The sequence below is a fragment of the Calliphora vicina genome, chromosome 2, assembly GCF_958450345.1.
Source record: "Calliphora vicina chromosome 2, idCalVici1.1, whole genome shotgun sequence".
NCBI lineage: Eukaryota > Metazoa > Arthropoda > Insecta > Diptera > Calliphoridae > Calliphora > Calliphora vicina.
The window spans coordinates 20396753-20411564 of NC_088781.1; the positions used below are offsets into that span (position 1 = coordinate 20396753).

The window sequence follows — 14812 nt, forward strand, 5'->3', positions numbered from 1 at the left end:
GCAATACCATTCGCACTTAATACTGAACTCCGCTTATAACTCTTTATGTTTTCATGGCAGATTTGAATGGATTTTTCCCCACTTTGTTCTGATTTCTACTCATCATACAAATCTTTTCGAATGCTTCTTAGTTGCCTTCATGAAAATTTCTATATGAAAAAATGTACAAATTTGTCAAAGCGGGCAAGGTTTGTGGAACTTCTGAGGAGTAAATAAAGGCTTTTTATATAAGTATTTGATACTGTTGAAAACATTATGACCTGAGGATTGATATTTTAGTAAAATTAAATAATTTTATAAAATTTTGGGACTTCATTTACCTTAAAAACTAAAAAAACTTTCATATGGTGATTTTCCACGAATAAAAATATATAATTTGATTTAATGTAAAATTTTAACGGTTAAAGATATCATAACAAAATTGGGAACTAATTTAGATCCAAATGTCCTTAAATTAATGACATTATAATTTTTGACATTTTTTATTTTCAAATACCGAAATTCCTAAAACGGGGAAAATGTGTTCCAAAAACTGAGTTTTTTTAGAAAAGTGTCTACTGTGACGCTATTTACCGTGTGATAGTAAAACAACTTTCTAAGTATTTAAACAACATATAGTGTTATACAAATACGGAACTTTTTCGAGGATCGGTGCTTTGCCTGTTTAGAATTTTTTACTGAAACCTAAATATTTTTTTTAAAATTGTCCAAGTTTGGATAGGTCTGGGGGATTCTGTGTCCGCTTAAGTGAGCCCAATTTTACTTTACATGCTTTTGCATTAAGTTTTCTTTCCGGAACATATAAAAATTGTATATAGTCCCAAAGAAAATTTGTTTCTACAAAAGAAAAAATATAGGGACTTTTTTAGGAAAAATCGTAAAAAATTATTTTACATGTTCCAACTTTGGATGCGTGTAACTTTTTACACGGACGAGATAACTGTTACCAAGTATTTTTTGTAGATCTTCTCAAGGACTATTTATATTTTAAATTTCAGCTCATTCGGATCATAAATGAATTTTTGGGGATTTTTTTAAAAATTTTGAGACCCGAGGTGACCAACTTTGAGGGGGCACTAACTGGCCCGTATTACCCCTAGGAAGCTGAACAAATGTAATTCAACTCAAAAACACCTCTGCTCTAACCATGTGAAATTTTGTAATAATATCTCCAATAGTTCCCGAGATACCGAATTATTTCCAAAAAAAAAAGTTTCTAAACCACTGTGCTTCGTTAAAAATATCTTCATTATTTTCTTTTTCTTAAGTCTCCTACAAATCTCAATATTTATGACATGCTTTCATCTGATTATTTAAGAGATTTTATTATTTTTTGTATTTCTTTGTTTTGATTAAAATTGTCATAAAAAACTAATTTTATATAATTTTTCCAAAAAATATGTGAGAGTTTATAAAGAGAGTTTTGGAGCGGAATTATACAATAACGAGGACTCTATTTGTACGGTAGTCTTTGTTGTAAATTTCAATATTAATTGACCCTAGAAAGATCGGTGTCTTGGAATATCGATCACTCTGTTTAACAGTTAAATTTGAAACCATTTGTTAATTTTCCTCGATTTTTTTCTATTTATAGTCCCACCTAATAAATACATAGACATATAAATTATAAACCATAACGTCGTTATGATATTTTTCTCTATTACAAACGTTTTTTTTTTAATTTCTTTAAAGAAAAAAAAAGGATATAAACGTGATTTTTTTCATGTAATTTTTATGTCTACGCCACACTATTCAAATATGTATCTATAGACGTTGCATGCAACAATGCGTGGTGTGGCAGCTAGCTTATATGAGTTGTACTATATTTCCTAGATCTTGTTTTTAGTCTATTAAAAATTTGTTAAATATGTTTTTTTTCCTTCACATTTACGTTATGGAAAATGATTTATTGACATAATGAAGACTAATTTGTGACCACATTTCATTTTAAAACAACCAAACAACAAATATTGCGGCATACAGCCAACCAACCAACAACTCAGGTTTATTTTAAGATTTTGTAGCACAAAACGATGGTGTAATAATTTTAATTTATGGCCAATAACAAACATCACAATCTTGTTTACAGTTCAATTAAAATAAAAGCAACATCTAACAACAACAAAAAAAATCATATTAAATTAAAAATATTAGAAAAAAGAAAAAGAAAAAAATAAATTGCATCGGCCGGGAATCGAACCCGGGCCGCCCGCGTGGCAGGCGAGCATTCTACCACTGAACCACCGATGCTTGTGTTGGTTTTCCATTTAAATACTGTGTCTTTGCTTAATGGTTGTATTTCGTTTGGTGTTTTTTAAAGAATCGTGACTACCGGCTAACTTAATAATGATATCTGTATGGCTGTGTGTCAGTTTGTCTGTATAAATGTATGGCTATTTATATATTGGATTTAAATTGTCTTTTTTTTTACTCTCAAACCCAGAATAAAATAAATCCCCCTGATAAGACATAAACATTTTAAATATCAATTGATTTAATGTTTTAAGAAAATATTGGGGCGTAGTAAACGATTTGTCTTAATGAAACAAATGTAAATAATTGAATATTGAAATTTTTAGGGGACATGTATGTTGGCAATTTCATTAATAATCATATTTCAATATTTGCAATAAAAGATAGAAATTATAAAGAAATAAATAAATGCACAAGATTTCAATGAATTTTAGGTTGTGTTTTCAAGTAGGAACGAGTGGATTGGATCTGGACAGCTGTTTGAAAGAGGTGCAGTTTTCACTGCTAGGTCCGAGATAAAATCTGGCGCAGTAGCCGTAGTTTATGTAGTTGATGTAACATGCAGGGAAATGATATAGCAGATGAACTGGCCAGACAGCGTTGGGATCTGAACATAATTAATTGGAACTGGGAGGTTAAACCTCCTATATGCCACTACTATAGGTTGTCTACGAACCAGGGCTATTTGGCCAAAGTTGGATGCAAAGGCAACCAAAATACAAATCGGGTTGGATAGGAAAAGTCTCAGGTCTTTAGTAGGAGTGTGATAACCGAACACTGCGCAATTAGGACCTTCATTGGTCGCACAGGACTGGGAGATTAAACCTCCTATATTCCGCTACTATAGGTTGATCTTCAAAAGACTCCGGGATTTTACGAACCAATCCTGGAGTAGCAAGACCGATTGCAGGGTGTCCAGGGCTATTTGGTCAAAGTTGGATGCAAAGGCAACCAGAATACTAATTGGGCTGGAGAGATTCCATGATGAACAAAGCACACTTGAGATGATCTAATTTGACACCATATATCTCACCTGGTATTTAAACAGGATAGTCAGAAGATTTTTGAATATGGTCTTACAAAAAGTTGGCCAAACAATCAATGGTCTGCCGGTAAACTGATTCCAATGTTATTAAACAGTATCAGGAGAACTTGTCCGTTGATAGAAAACCTGTTTCAGGTAGAAGGAATAGTCCACTTGATGTTTCTAAAGGGCAATAAATAGAAAACATTTTCAAAAGAGCTCCCAACACATCTGGTAGGAAAGCAGTCCGGTTAGCTCAGCACTCGGACTATTTGGTACTAAAAGTTAAAGCCTATGCAGGTTTAAAAACATACAATGCTCAAAAAGTTAATGACAGGAACTCTGCTAAAAATTTAGAGGCCAAAGACAGAGCAGGGAAATTGAAGACAAATTTTATAAAAAAAAACAAGTAAGAATGTATGGTCGGTCAAGCCCGACCATATAATACCCTACACTAAGTAAAAGAGCAAAAACATTTTTCTTTTAAAATTTCAATAAATCATATTTTTGAGTGATTTTCGGAAGTGGACCTTATATGGGGGCTATGACCAATTATGGACCGATCACCATGAAATTAGGTCGTGTGATTTGTGTCTATATGAAAGTTTACTATGCTGAATTTTGTGAGTATACCAACATTTTAAGCGGGTCTATATGGGAGCTATGACTAATTATGGACCGATCGTATCAAAATTTGGTGACATGAATTTTGTATTTATAAAACTTATTTGTAGCGGAATTTGTGGATATAAATTTATAAATTAAACATTTATGACCGATAAAGTCCAATTTCGGAAGGACATTTGTATGGAGGCTAGGTGAAATAATGGTCCGATGTCAGCCAGTTTCAATAGGCTTGGTCCTTGGGCCGAAAAAATAATATGTACCAAATTTTATCGAAATATCTTCAAAATTGCGACCTGTACTCTGCGCACAAGGTTTACATGGACAGCCAGCCTGCCAGCCGACCTGACGGACGGACATCGTTTAATCGACTCAGAAAGTGATTCTAAGTCGATCGGTATTCTTTAAGGTGGGTGTCAGACTAATATTTTTGTGCGTTACAAACATCTGCACAAACGCATTATACCCTCCCCACTATGGTGGTGTAGGGTATAAATATACCTGCTGCATAATGAGCAGCTTCCGGGTCAATATTTTTATGTTGTTGATGCTTGAGGGAATGTTGTAAAAGAGTTTAAGGCCCAAAAGCAATAAAAATCCCAAAAAGTTTTTGGTATGGCAAGCAATATGCAGTTGCGGCAAAAGAAGTCCAAACATTTGTTACAAAGAGCTCTATAAATACCGAAATTTACATCCAGGAATATTTACAAATGTGGATGCTACCATTCATAAGACTTCTTAATGTGTCCACTTACTTTTGGACTGATTTGGCATCCTGTCACTATGGTAAGCAAGGTCATGAGTGGTATAAGAACAATAATATGGTATTTGTACCAAGACATACAAATTCTCCAAACTGCGTAGATCTAAGGCCAGTGGAGAGATATTGGGCTCTTGTTAAAAGAGAATTGAAGTGCACAAAAAAGGTATTCAAAAGTGTGGTAGATTTTAAACGGAGATGGACTATGTGTTCGAACAAAGTGACAAAACACTTAATGGAAGGGCTACCGGGAAAGGTTCTATTGATTAGAACTATAAAAATAATATTTTTTGTAAGTTGTAATAACAATTTCAATCAAAACTGTATGTTTAGTGGTTTCTTTTTTATTAACATTTATGTATGTTAAGATTTTTTCGATTTCACTCCTTATGTATGTTTATAGACAACAGTTTGCTCTTCATTTTGGGCGTTTTAAAGTACCTTCGCGAATTGTCATTATTGTCTTAAAAGGGAGCTGGAATTCGTTGCTGTTGATTCACTAAAATAACTTCATTATTATTTTTTTCTTTCTTATTAATTCTTCTACAAATCTTAATATTTATGACATGCTTTCATCTGCTTATTTAAGAGATTTTATTAGTTTTTGTTTCGTATTTCTTTGTTTTGATTAAAATTGTTAATTTATTGACAGAAATTTGAAATCTACTTAAAGTCATAAATACCAAATTTTATATCATATCTACAAAAAAATATATGAGAGCTTATAATAACATAAATTTTAAAATGGTAATCGGTGTGATTAATATTTGGGGGTATTACAGGCTTTATTAAGTATAAAACAGAGGGAGTTTTGAAGCGAAATTACAAAATAATAAGGACTAGTTTTAAAGAGATGCAATAAAAAACATATATAATTAATTTCTTAAAAAGGTCCAACGGCCGTTTTCAATTACTTTTGTTTAGTTTCTTAATTAGCAAATCCACACATCTAATAAATTTTAATAAACATTAATTATTTTTAAATTTAAAAAATAAAACAAAATAAAAAAAAATAAAAAAAATTGTATTGCATCGGCCGGGAATCGAACCCGGGCCGCCCGCGTGGCAGGCGAGCATTCTACCACTGAACCACCGATGCTTGTGTTGGTTTTCCAGCTAAAATTTGTTGGTTGCTTTTGTCAATTGTGTTTCGTTGCTTATCGGGTTTTATCTCTATTAATAGCTAAACAATTAAAAACATGTATGACAGCTGTAGTATGAACTGTTTGACATCTTTTGCAGCAATCTTTCAATAGAGTTGCATGTTTTTTTTTTTTTAATTAATTCACTTGTTTAATGTGTATTTACAATATAAAATTTATTGAATTTATTAAATTTTCTATAACAAATTGTTTTAATTAAAAAGTTTAATGTTGCCCAAAATATTATAAATGGAAAATCTTAATTTTGCACATTTAACTTTGGAGTTGTTTCTTACGAAGTGGAAATATCCTAGTTAATTTCTTTCAGCAATTACTGATATTTAACTCTTCTTAAGATATTTTGATCTGCCTGGCACATGCAGGGGATGTTTCCTACTCGACATATGTATGTGTTGTCCAATTAATGCACACTATGATGATTGATATTCCACTTGTGCAATGTAAGCGGGAGTTATACGGACTTGCTCGGAAGAGATAGGACACTGAACCCATTTATGTTTCAAATACCATATTCATTTATACCACAGATGTAGATATGCCACAGATATTAAATATATTCTAGTAATAGCACCGTATTTGAAATAGGACCGATATGTTTTGTTGAATAAAAACTTAGAGAATTAAAGGGAAAACAGGATGATCTTTAGCTGCAAAGATAGATATCTTATTCAGTCTGTGGCACTTTAAGTTGCACCCTGGCTGCACATTGCAAGGTTGTAAAGAGATTTGTAAACAAAAACTGAGCGAATATAAAATTTAATTTAAATTGAAAGTCGCGCAACTTAATCGTCCATCTGGGCAAGCTTAACGGGTTTGTTAATAATCAAAATTGCCGCATAAGGAGTGAGACCAATCCACAACAGACCCTACAGACTCTATTACGTCCACAAAAATGTACCGTTTGCTGGGTTTTACACACTGGTGGCATGATCGGACCTTATTTCTTCAAAAATGAGGACGGAGCTTTACGGTCAATGTCACACCATGATCAATGATTTTTTGTTTGAAAATATAGATGACATTGATCCGGGCAAGATGGGATTTCAACAGGATGTCCATATGGCGACCTCAGCCATTGAAGTAAAAATTTGGCGATAACTTGATTTCTAGAAATGGACCTGTACATTGGTCTCCAAGGTCGTGCGATTTGACACCACTTGATTATTTCCTGTGGGGCCACCTGAAGTCTCTCTGAAATGCCTTGAAGACCGGGTTATTCGTGACATACCGCCTACAATGCTTGAAAAATTTACCCAAAATTGGACGTCCAGAATGCGCTTCGTCAAGATTAGCTGCGGTGGCCCGCAATCATTTTCAAATGTTAATGTTAATTTTTGAGATTAAAATTTACTTTTTTTGTCTTATTTTTTACAAATTAAAGTTCTATTGGGCTTAAAAAACACCTTTTATGTGCAGTTGCGGCCAAAAAAGCCGCCTGTAGTCAATTTATCCCTTATATACAGCAATTGTCATTAATGTTTGATTATTTGGCTGACTCCAATTTATATATTTTGGGTTATTTGTCCAAGATAGAATTCAATTGGTTACTTTATACATCCCAGGTAATCTAAAGTGGAGTCAATTGTCACTAAAGTGTCTCTAAGTAATCTAGAATGTAGACACTTTAAATATTGATTTTGTACTGCACTTTATTTATGAGTAATACATACAAACTGGTTTTATATTGTACAAATTGTACATTCTTATTAATCAATTGTCACTTTAGTATCTCTAAGTAACCAAGAATGTAGTCACATTAAATGTTTATTTTAGTACCATGCTTTAGAAAGTAGTTATTTTAAACACCAGAAGTTATCTATTGGAGAGTTGTTGGGGGAAGGTAATTTAATAGAGCTTACTTGCTTCTAGATGATATCAATCAATATAGGCTAATCATATCAAAAGTAATGTTTTATAACTGCAAACGATCATGGATTGTCATCCCAAATTGTCGGAAATTAAGGAACAATCCAAGCAATTTTTTGAGTTTACTTCCAGATAAAAAAAGATCAATGGAAAGTATTCTTTAGAGCTGTTGGAAAAACTACTATGTTGAAGTTTTAATTGACATGATGAGGATGACCCTTTTGTGCCTTTTCTCTCAAGGTTTAGGATCGCCACTCTAGGCACTCTAGATAGTCGTATCTGCTGACGACATTGAGTTCCTTATCACAAAAACTATTGCCGTTTAGCTGTAGGAGTTATTTTACCCACCAGAAGTTATCTATTGGAGTGTTGTCGGGTTTGTTTACAAGCAATTGGTTATTGAACTGTCTTGAGGTCAATTAGCTTCCCTATGTTACCGCTATGTGAATCCAAAGCGTTGATTAGCGTGGACTAGCTATCGGACAGTCTCATTGTAATCAAAAAGGGTCCATTAAGCCCCTGCTTAGGACATAACTTGTCTCGTAGTTAGTTGTGTAACCAGTTGTTACCCTAAATGACAGGTAAAATCAGTAGTTCGGGATAGTCTCCTAGAACTGCTGGGAAGTGTTCAAGGTACTAGTTTCCCGCAGCGGTATTAAATCTTTAGTAGGGTATACATATTTCATCTTAGCCAAGACACTTCTGGCATGAATAATCTTGCTCATCTTTGTTTTTTTTTAAATTTTGTGCATAAATAAAAAATATTTCCTTTCAAAGATTTTACTGCCTGCCATAAATATAAAAAACACCAACATACCAAATCACATGTATCTAGATTTAATTTTTAAGAGGATTAAAAAAAGATCTCTGATTCATTAAAAACTTTTCATATGTTATTTCATGTTAAATACGAATATAAGTTGAAAAATATCATCTTGTTGATAATAAATGCAATTTTTATATTCATAAGCTGATTAAGTATTATAATTTAAAGAATTATAATAAAAATATAAATATATTTTTCTAATTGGAAATAAATTAAAATAAAAATATTCAAATAAAAACTAATTTAATTTCATAACGTAGGTGGTGGCAGTTTTTAATCAATACGTTTTATTTGCTCAACTATTTTTTATTTAAATTTAATTTAAACATAAATTAACTTGAAAAGATTTATGCAGGTGTAAATGACGACAACTAAAAAAAACTATTATTACTGTTAGGTAATGTATAAAGAAGTCATGCTTCTCTTAATGAGCTATGCCATCCCTCACATGAATTTTGTGGGCTTTTGTCCAATTTGGTGGCTTTTTGAATGCGTACGTTGCTTATACTTATTCTGTTTATTTATTTGAAGTGTTAATGTTGAAAAACGTACAAGAAAAATAAATTAAAATGGTAACAAAAGTGTAAAACCGTCGTCTTATTTTTTATTCATACTTCTAGTCAACCAACCAGCCAGCCAGTCAGCCAGCCAACCAGACGTTCAGTCAGTCATTTATTCATTTATTTCGTATTCTAGCATAAATAAACCAACAAACAATAACAACATCAAACGTTAATACCGCTTGGCTGGCTGTTTACACACAACTAAACGTTGCCTTTTGCGGCCAGCTTTATTGCGGCATCTAAATGCAGCAGTGGAAACAGAGAGAGAGACAGAGCGAGAACTAAACTAACTGCATAGAACTAAATTGTATGGAATAATGTTGGTCTATAGCGATCGGCGACCATAAACCAACAGACAGACAATAAACTGAATCATTATATGAATCCGAAAATGAAAATAAAATTGTTTTTTTTGTTTAGTTTTTGTTTGTTGTATTTACAGCTCAAACAGACTGATCTACCCCGACCGAAAGACACACCAATGCAAACTTTGAAGTGAATGATTTTGTGGTCGTTAGAAGGAGGTGTATTTAAAGGAGTGTGATCGTTTTAAAGAAATGTTCTGCTCTAAGTTCGTAAACTTTATCACACTGAAATCTAAATTTTCAAACCGATCGCACATTAAGTTAAAAAGTGCTGACTGAAAATTAATGGGTCTAGACAAGAAACACTATATTGGATTCAATACAACATGACTAAGAATAAGGAATAGTTCAAGAGGTGAAAATCTCTAGGGAAATAAAATATTCCAAACATGCATTTTTGATCACAAACTGAAGAATAACTTAACTCTAAATAGGAATATTCCTAGTAGTAAGATTCTCCAAGGGAAATAAAAGCTCCTAATAAGGAATATTTGATGACAAACCATAAGGTCATTGAACAGAGCTTACTTGCTTACAGATGATATCAATCAGTATAGCCTAATCATATCAAAGTAATGTTTCATAACTGCAAACGAACTTGGATTCAACCCAACTCGTCGGAGATTAACAATCAATCCAAGCAATTTCCTCGAGTGTACTTCCAATTAAATAAATATCAATAGATAGTACTCTTTAGAGCTGTTGGAGTTTCAATTAATTTTAATGATTTCTGTTGAAGTTGACATGATAATGACTCTCTCTGGGTTTAGGACCGCAGCTCTAGGCACTCTAGATAGTCGCATATGCAGACGATACTGTTTTCCTTATAACACTGTCGGTTAGCTGCAGACAGGCAAAGTTAAACCATCGATATGGCCGTGAGAATAATTCGAGAATTTAATCTCGGGTCGTCGAAAATTGATGTCTCCGTTAACAGATATGCATGGGTCTAGTAAGGCTCTCAACTCCTACATAATAAGCTCGAAATGTGTTCTCTGCCTTTCACAATTGCATTTATTCCCAGCCCCACTTGGAAAATTCAGGGACATTCATATCGCCTTGGTTACGACATTGAATATTATTGATGAACGGACGTTAAAAGATATGGAACTCATTATTGAATAACCTAAATGCTTTGTCTCTAATTGACACGGTAAATGATAAGGACTCTGTTGGCTTTTTTGATAATAACTCGATTAGACTTCTTATTGGTATACTCACTGGGCATTGTATGTTTGGACATATGTATATCGGAACGAATGGATTGTAACTGATGTGTGAACGAAGACGAACAAGAATGAGTGCAACACCTTTCATATTAGAGACACTATCTGCAGGAGTGCAGATTAAAACTTCAATAATAGATCTAGTGACGGGGACTTATCTTGGTTGGTTAAAGTGACCACTCGAAATTATATTGTTAGGTCAAGGTATTGAGGTTACTGTCGTTAACTTTGCCCCTTTTGGGGCATGGTTGGGCATCTTGGTGAACTTTCCACACCTTGAATTTATGCTGGAGTTTCGGCGTGCACTGACACCATTTCTAGAAAGAGTTTATTTTAAACTCGCAGCTGGCCATAGTCTCTATATGGTGCAGTTTGGATCTAGTGAGCTTCAGGACTTTGTCATGTCTGGATCATAGGTGAGGTCACTTTTTGATATTTGTGCTAGAGGCAAACTTTGGGGAACCAAATGTATCTTCCTAAGTTCTGTTGCTGACTCATCAAAGCAATTAATCAATAGCAAAATGCAATTGGCTTAGTGCTTAGGAAATGTATTGGAGTGGTGGTATTCCTGACATAATGGCTGTTGGGCTTGGCTCTCGGTTGAGGTCAAGGTGAAAACCACACACTATGACATTTATCGGCTGGGAGCTTTTATAGTCAGAGACCATAATATAGGACTGGTTTACCATGCTGGTCGCTGCTGCTTTGATAATTGTCCTAGGCTTTGCTCATTGACTAGCTATGGAAGAATCCATGCAGTCAATGTTCGAAGATTCCCCGATTTGCAATTATCGGTAGGTACACACGATAATCATTGACATATCTATCGTTACCTTTGATCGTCCAAAATCTAGCAAATATAGGACATTTTCAGAAAATACGACACTCTAACTCGTCTATTCCAGGATCCTGGCAACATCTGTAATATTATTTGAAAGAGAATTTGAGTCTGCAATCAGCCTTGTATTGTATCTCTGATTACGATGTATAAGTTCTACAGAACATTTCTGGTTATCTACGGGCCACGTATATTCCTCTACAGTTATCCAATTTACATCATCTATCATCAGTTATATGCAGAGTCGCAGAGTCTGCGTTGAATAGTTTCCCAGACACTTACTGTAGATACCCAATAAACGGCCTGCGCTAGACAGTTTTCCTTAAATTAACGGACAAGAATAGAGGAAGTAGAGTCCAAGTATACCCTAGGGGAACAGGAACTAACACAAAACTTGTCACGTGACTAGTTCCAAAGTGATAGGGACCGGTTCTAGTTCAGACGCTTTATATGAAGGGGACCTGTCACTTTAACATGGCGATGTCCTAAGAGGGGGTAAATTGACACCATTTAAGCATTTTGTGATAGATCACGGAACTAACCAAAAGCATTTGTTCTGTTTTGGATATTTTAATACTGGTCATTAAAATTTATTAAAATATTTTTACCAGATTTGTTTAAAATTCATTAATGAAATAGTTGACAATTTATAAATTGTACAAGTGAAGTAAAATGTCCTATTTTTACATATCACGAGACTAGTTCGTTTAAAACAATTGACACAAATTGCCCTCAGGGTAGTGACAGAATTGCTAATATTTCCATTTTATAGAATCTTTCTCTGCCTCCACGATCTTCAGTATCTCCGCCTGAAAGATCTACTCTATTTGATTTGAAGTCATCAGAAGATCTGGAAATTTCATATTTCTTAAACGTAATTATTTAGATTCCATTCGGAAAGCTGTGAATATTGTAAATGGAGAATCTAATAGATGATTCTACTAGTTTTTGATATGTCAAGAGCAATTGAAGCAGTCGGTTGCGCAATCAGTGGAGACAAAAGTAGGATCGTTAGAGCGTATAAACAAAAGTATCTAAAATATAGACTTAAGGTGGAAATGAGAAGATCTTCCTTGATATTATTAAAGGGTTAATCTTTAATTGAAATACTACAAAACTATAATGACCAGCAAAACGTCAGAATAAGCCCAAGGAATTAGCAAACGATTACATCACGTTAACTCTTCATAATCTAAGGAGTTTTACTTAATTTTCTGAAACATTACTTATTCGCTAAAATGCCAGTAGTCAAACATAACAAAGGTTCTGAGATCTGGTACATTGGACTACTAAACGAAAATGTATTATCGTATAAGATAGAATTTAATAGAAAATATGCATTCTATGAGTGAGTTTTTTCCTTCCTTTGGAAAGCGACCATAATAATTTCTAATTTCTAATTCTAATTAAGACAAATTTCCATTGGCTATTTTGTTGTGATTCAATGGAACTCTCGGACATAGCGATTAAGTTGTAAACGAAGTACGAGGGTGGGTCAATTAGTCTGTGACTTTTTTAATTTCCCGGCTCTTAACTGAATAGCCAACACGGATTCTGTCAACAGGCATCTGTCAGTTGACTCCTGTCAAAATTTCATCAAGCTGAGTAATTTAGATTGTGTTTTATAGACATTGATAGCAGAATACCTCGTGACTAGAGATGCTAATCGGGACTGATTTCTGAAAATCCGGGGTATCGGGATTTGGTAAAGAAACCCGAAATCCCGACCAGAGGTTTCGGGATTTTCGGTAAATCTAAAATCCCGAAAATTATAAGAATGAAACGTACATAATTATGTCTTTTGAAAGTAAATTTTTTATTTAGCAATTAATTTTTATTAGACACTAAAACTATTGCATCCATGGTTTCGTCTGCCATTCTGGAACGAATTTTTTTTCCGACATATGCTGCTGCCGAAAAACAGCTTTCAAATTGGCAAAACCGTTTGCAAATACTGATAACAAATCTGCAAGTATTGTCCTCTTGTTCCTTCAGAAATAAAGTGCTCTATTTCTTTTGCAAGTTGCAAATCTACATTATAACTTGGTTTCTTTATTGTTATTTGGGTTTTTTACATTTATTAATAATATCTTTTAGCCTTTGAGCAATCGAAATATTTTCATTTTGTTCGAGCTCCTCATCTGAGATAAAATCAATTTTGTTTGAAGAGGATTTCAATTGATTTTGTTAGATAACTTACAAAAAAAGATGAAGAATTGATTTTCCTTTATTAACTATGTTGTAGCATGAGTTGCGCTTCACAACTTTGCTGAATATCACTTTGCGATATTCGGGCATGTAGAATGTCAAAATGCATGAAAAAGGCACACTAAAATGACAATTTCCCCTATTTATTTATGAAAAATGGGATTTGGAAAATCACGGGATTTAAAATTAAAAAATGTCGGGCTTCGGAATTTAAGAAATCCCGAAAACCCCGGGATTTTCAGGAACGGGATTCCCCGTTTGGCATCTCTACTCGTGACTTGAGGAGAAATTGGATTAAATGAATTTTATCTCATCATTAAGCATTCTTTTTTCCGGAAAAAAACCATCACTCACACCAAGACTAAGCTTGATAAATACTGTGGGAACTCTGGATCATCAATATCAATTGTAAAGAAGTGGTGTGCTGAATTTCGTTGAGGCTGTACAAGCACGGAAGATACCGAACATTCTGGACCACTAATGAGGAAAAAATTCACGATATGGTATTGGCCGATGGGAGATTGAAAGTGCGAGAGATTGTGGAAGCCATAGGCATTTCACATGGCTCAGTGGTTTCAATTTTGAATGAACACTTGGGTATGAGAAAGCTTTCCGCAAAATGGCTGCACAATCGGGTGCACAAAAGGATACACACATGTGCAGTTTCCATGGCAAAAAACATGAATTAGGCTACGAAATGCTCTCTCTTTCGCCCTATTCTCCGGATTTAGGTCCGAGTGGCTATTTCTTGTTTCCAAACCTGAAGCAATGTTTCGGCGGAAAGAGATTTGACTACAACAAAAAATACCTATTTTTATGACCTCGAAATATATTATTTTTTGGAAGGGATAAAAAAATTGGAGAAACGTGTTGAAAAATTAAATAATTTTTTATCCAAAAAACTGTGTTTCATTCAAAAGGGCATGGACTTTTTGACCCACCTTCGTAATTAACATATCGAGTTTCATGGATTTTATTTCTAAAGTTTTAATTCAGATCTTTCGAGTCCTTAACTTTTTCAGAACTCATTCTTTCAAAAACTGCGCTTGATATAAATACATAAATACTTACGTACCGTACACTTTAAAACCATAAA

At 33.8% G+C, this 14812-nt stretch overlaps 1 protein-coding gene and 2 non-coding genes across 3 annotated transcripts in view; 1 reads left to right on the top strand and 2 right to left on the bottom strand.

Moving 5' to 3' along the window:
- Window positions 1-14812, top strand: part of tkv (thickveins) — a 392745-nt gene that overhangs the window by 70187 nt on the left and 307746 nt on the right. The gene's annotated exons all lie outside the window — the stretch shown is intronic.
- Window positions 2180-2250, bottom strand: TRNAG-GCC (transfer RNA glycine (anticodon GCC)). Its single transcript has one exon. It is a non-coding gene; the product is annotated as a tRNA-Gly (tRNA).
- TRNAG-GCC (transfer RNA glycine (anticodon GCC)) lies at window positions 5690-5760 on the bottom strand. Its single transcript has one exon. It is a non-coding gene; the product is annotated as a tRNA-Gly (tRNA).